The sequence below is a fragment of the Haplochromis burtoni genome, unplaced genomic scaffold, assembly GCF_018398535.1.
Source record: "Haplochromis burtoni strain Fernald_Lab_line unplaced genomic scaffold, NCSU_Asbu1 Contig_49, whole genome shotgun sequence".
NCBI lineage: Eukaryota > Metazoa > Chordata > Actinopteri > Cichliformes > Cichlidae > Haplochromis > Haplochromis burtoni.
In genome coordinates this window covers 597,716-603,556 of record NW_024582410.1, presented here as the reverse complement: position 1 = coordinate 603,556, position 5,841 = coordinate 597,716, and positions in this window count along the sequence as shown.

Genomic DNA, 5,841 nt, shown 5'->3' with positions numbered 1-5,841 from the left:
GTGTGTGTGTGTGTGTGTGTGTGTGTGTGTGTGTGAGTGTGTTTGACTTCCATTGGCTTTAAGCAACCATGGGATGGATGGATGGATACTGTGTCCAGGGCCCAAATCGGGACGGTGGTCATATGTCCTGGCAGCCTGCTGCCTTATTTAGAAGGAAGGTGTAAAAACAGTCGCAGCCAGTCACAGCAGAGCAAATGGCAATCATGTCTGACACTTCCTTAGCTGTTTGTCCAGGAAGTTTACACAACCAAATATTCTGCCTGGTCAGATTGCGCGTTATTATTGTAAGTAACACACCCTGCAACTAACATAAAAATATAACTGGCATATATCAAATACTTGGCATTGTTTTGGGTAACCCATTAAATTCAGACCCAGAAAGTTGTACTGCTGATGGAAATAATTAGGCAAAAATAATCATTTTACTTTGGATAAATATCCACATTTTGTTCTATCATCATTTAAAAGACTTCATTTCAACAAATTGACATGGTTTGTTCAACGGAAACTATTTTCACAATGAAATAATTCTTATTTACTGCTTCTTAGCAGTACATAAAATCATTCTAGTGAATGATTTAGAGCATACTATAACGCCATTCTAAGCATTTACAACATTTACTACAATTTCCCTTGTGGGTGAATGTATGTAATAAAAAAGCAAACACTGTCCCTGAATTATTCACAATCAATAAAAAGGTTTGGTTATAACATTGTGAAAATAAAAATAATTCTGAGTGCACTGGGTTCACCCCCTCCGCCTCGCTTTACATCCATGTTTGCATCCTGCTCTGCAGGGTGCTGGTAGGAGATGAAGGCTCAGGGGAATTCCCAGATTGCCACAGACCTCTGAGGCCCCGAGGTGCTATCTGCTGCCAGGGAGCCTCAGACCCACCTTAGCAACTGTGGAGGCCTCAGTGCAGATAAACAGCACTACCAAGAGACTCCACGATGGAAAAAAAGACAACAAATAAACAAACCGTTTTAATTTAGATTCTAAACTGGGAGGATACGTTTGAAAATGGCCCACAGCCAAGCTGTATTTAGACACACCAACACACTTAAAAAAACAATCAAAGCTAAGCAGGAAATGCATGTATGTTATGAACACAACTGCACAAAAATAGTCTACATTGTCATAGTTTAAGATCCAAACATGCAATATCATATATAGTCAAAGCAGATGCTGGGAGACATTTTCTGTGGAGCTCTAGAAATACATTTACTTTTGGTACTAGTTAAACCAGCTTATTGGTCACCTGGGAGACAATGAAAAGAACTTCTGTCTCTATCTGTATCTCTTCTTCTTCAATTGTTGCATTGGTTGCATAGTGTGAATCTTTATAGACTCTAAAAGACAAGAACTGGGTGCACAAGTTTGACTTTATTTAGGATTGTCTCTAATCCACAAGGGGGCAAAAGTAAACATACAGGCATATATACATGAACCCCAAGTAATATTTGGTCAACTGTGCCTTAGCAAGTTGCACCTTGACCAGATGCTTCTGGCAGCCATCAACATGCTTCTGGGATAATTCTGGATATTTAAACACTCTTGGCAGAACTGATAGAGTTCATTTAAGCATAGTCCTGAAATTTCTAGTTGGTTTGAACTGAAAGATTTGGGAAGGCCATTCCAGAAGCTGTTATCCTGCTTCATCCATTTCAAAACCAGTTTTGATGGTGATGTTTGGGATCATTGCCTTGTTGGAACACACGACTTTGTCCAGGTTTCAATCATCTAGCAGTCTATTTGAGCTGAAGTTGAAGAATTTCGAGGTAGTCCTCCTCTGCCATTATTCCATTCACTTGCAATGTACCAGTACCACTGGCAACAAAACACCCCCAGAGCATGATACCACCACCACCACCATGCTTGACAGCTAGTACAGTGTTCTTAGTCAAGTCAAGTCATCTTTATTTATATAGCACATTTAAAAGACATCAAGTGTCGGCCAAAGTGCTGAACAGAGGGATAATATAATAAAAGAATTAAAATAGAAAGAAAACATTTAAAAACTTTAGGCATTTGTCACTCAAGCCTGTCACGCCTGCAACTTGTTCAAAATGCAGCCGCAAGGCTCCTGACGGGTACTAGAAAGAGAGAGAATATTACTCTACATTGGCTACCAGTTAAACATAGAATCGATTTTAAGGTTTTATTATTTGTTTTTAAAGCTCTCCATGGTTTGGCTCCAGGTTACATTTCAGATCTTCTTAGCCTGCACTTACCCACTCGATCTCTGCGCTCCTCCAGTCAGATGGTTTTATCAGTTCCACGCTCCCAGCTCAAATCTAGAGGTGACAGGGCTTTCTCCATTGCTGCCCTGAGACTCTGGAATAGTCTTCCCCCCTTCATAAAATTCTCTTCATCCTTGGAAGTCTTTAAATCGAATCTCAAGACCTACTTATTTTCCAAGGTTTTCGGATCTCTTTGATATCTTTTTTTATTCTGTCTATTTGGTCTCTTATCTTATGGATGGTGTTGTATGTGTATAGTACAGTGTTCTTAGGCTTGAAAGCCTCAGTTTTACTCCTCCAAATATTCCCTTTGTCATTGTGGTCAAATTGCTCAATCTCTGTCTCATCTGGCCATAAAACCTTGGTCAAGCTTTTGGCTTTGGACAGCTGCAAATGTCTATCAGGATTGAAGGTGGTGCTTTTAGACCAGGGGCTTCTTTCTTCTTTCTCAGTCCATAGAGACGTAAAGCTGTCTTTACTGTGAACAAGAATGTTCCAGCAGTTTCTAATTCATGGCAGGCTTGAGCCTTTGTGGTTCCTGGGTTGTTCCTGAACATCCTAAAAAATCTTCTCTAATCAGACGGCATTTGTTTGAACTGATGATCTTGGAATCTACAGATATTTAGAAATGTTTATTTAATGAATTAAATTAAATGTATTTAATATTTATTTAGGTCACTCATGATCAATAACTAGAAGTGAGTGTGCCTCAGCCTTGTCAAGTCAAAAAACGCTTATTAAAAGATTTAAGAGCACATATGTGTATATTTGACCTTATATTTACACTTTTGACCCTGTGTGGATTAGAAAAAAACATACATTGAAATTTGCGCACCTAATTCTTATTTTTAAAGCGTTTAAAGATGCATGCATGTGTGAATTGTTTCATCACAGAATAAGAACACTTCAAAGAAATCTTTAAAAGCCCCAAAATTATCATGATCATGGTAATTCTATAGGGAGCAATAAAAACACAATCATATTATCAGAATAAAATAACAAGAAACTGCACTTGAAAATATCCCAGAGGGTTTTTGGATATACTTAATTCGCTGAGTAAATTAATGCTGTGGGCAGAAAATTTGGAACCAGGATAACCTTCCATGAAAACCCCCTTGATGAATTGAAGTAAAGCAGAGAATTAGGATTTTTTTTAGTCCCAGTGGGACAGAAATACTGGACCAGGCTGAATAACAAATTAATGACACAGGCTCTTGATTTGCTTTGTAAGCACACGACTATGCAAACCAAGGCAACCAATACCCTGAATAGACAAAACTATTGACAGGGTGGAACTTTAATCAATGGAGAGTGGCCACCTTTAATGAGACGGCGCTGAGCTCCTGAGATTAATTCAGCTAATGCTGTTAAACTGGTGTGACGCTGAGCCTGCTCTTTAGTAAAGGCACCTCTCTGAAATCCTGAAAACTTACAAACAGATGCAGTTTTGAGCAAATTATGCTTTATACCACGTTTTTGCACAGCAGAAGATTACAGCAGACAGAGTGGGTAAAGGTAGTAAACATGCTTTAATCCTACCTACTTCACAGTCACTTAACATTAAGAGTGTAAATGCAGGAAAAGAGAAAAAAAAAAGATATTTTCATCAAGAAAAGTAGCTGATTATGATCTTTAAAAAGCACTTATTCATCAATAATGTAAAGTCATGCTGCAGTGATTTGTTATTGGAGTTTTGGGCCGCTAAAACGAAAAAATGACATCAAGCCTGTGTAAGACGAGTGACACGTGCAGCAGCCTTAATTTCCTCTAACGCATACACACCGATTACTTTAGTTTAGTTCACGCTGTCTTTAAGATTATTATTCTTAAATTTGGAAACTACCTCCAGGGCCATAAGAGACATGAAGATGCCTTTGTTTTTACAAGCATGTTGTCTACTATGTTGGCTGGCTAGTGAGAGAGTTGAACAATACTCACCAAACTGTGGGGCAACAGGAAGGCAGAAACGTGCACACATATTGGAGCAAATTGATTTCTCCTGTAGACTCGGCTTGACTGAATAAATTAGAGCTGAAGTAGATGACAAAGAAACTGGAGACTCAAACAAACAAAAGTATCTGCATTTTACCGTCGTCATGTCAGCTGTCTTTTCTGCAATTATAGGATCTATTTAGTGCTCACACCCACACACACACACACGGATACACAGAGCTTAGTCGGAAAACCAGAAAGGAGCATAGGAAAGAGCTTTCCAAACAGCTTTTGTTCATATTACCAAAGTGTAAGTAACTGGATACAGGAGGACGCAAAGCTCTTTCAATCACTTTTTTATTAACAGGGGGTTTAAATGATGATATTGAAACAACAGCTGGGAGACCCTGAGACGGAGAGGGGATTTCTCTAGCATGACATCAGAGTCACTGTCAGGGATGGGAAATAATACTCAGTCCAACTGTGTGAGGACTGACAAAGCTGAAGAGGCCTTCACAGGAGTAAAACGTCACAATTGCAGCAGTTAATGTCACTAGATTTACAGGTATTTACTCATAAACCAAGGACATATTAAAACAGTGAGTGGATGATAGCGCATGGTGGAAAGTCACTGAGGAAAACACAAAGTCATTAGGATCCTGAATGCTGGCGAAAACCTTTGTGCCAGTGCATGTTGCAGTATTTTGTCTGGTTAAATATGAGCCTTAAACTGTTGGTGGGACTATATAAACGAGTTACGGGTAAACTGTCATTGAAATCCATAAGTCTCCAACTCTACACTTAAAAGTTATAATTTACTTTGCTCGGGGAAGAAAAGCAAACTGGTGATCAATCTAAAACTACTGGCTACAATGGTAGCACACTAAAGGAGCAAATGGGTTCAGCTTTTTGCTGAACCAGCTAATGTATAATTCAGTAGCTGGGTCACGCTTTTGTCTTTTGCAGCTTTGCCTATTTATGACACAGAGAGAAGGTGGAAATACTGTGAAAACCTTGCTAACTGACATAAAACGTATGCAGTGGCTTTAAACTATGGAATAAATCTGGTTCTTTCACTATTACTTTGTCAAGCTTAAAGCTCCACAGGGGACACAAAGAGCAGCCTGTCAGGATGGAGGGTTCCCAGTAAAAATATCTTTTCAAGGGTACAGCTTGTGCACCTTGCAGAGAAAGATGTGCCTGCTGCTAAATTAGGCGTACAGTGACTAAGGGAAAAAGAAGCCAGGCAGTGGTGACTTTTCAGGCGGTTTAAATCCCAAAGAAATGACACAGCAATTTTTATTTTCATGCCAGGAAGACATACACAGCACACAGTTGTTAAGTACATGTGTTCAACTATGCTTATTAATACAAATATCTAATTAGCCATCCACAGCGACTGGGTGTAGACAGGGTCAAGACGACCTGCTCAAGTTTAAACTCAGCATCAGAATGATGAGGAAAGATGATTTCAGTGACTTTGAATGTGACATGGTTGCTGTTCTGAGTATTTCAGAAACTGCTGATCAGCTGAGGTTTTCCCACACAACCATCTCTTGGGTTTGCAGAGAATCGTCAGAAAAAGAGAAAATTCCCAGTAAGCAGCAGTTCCCGGGTAGAAAATGCCTTGCTGATGTCAGAGGTCAGTGGACTATGGCTTCCAAGTGA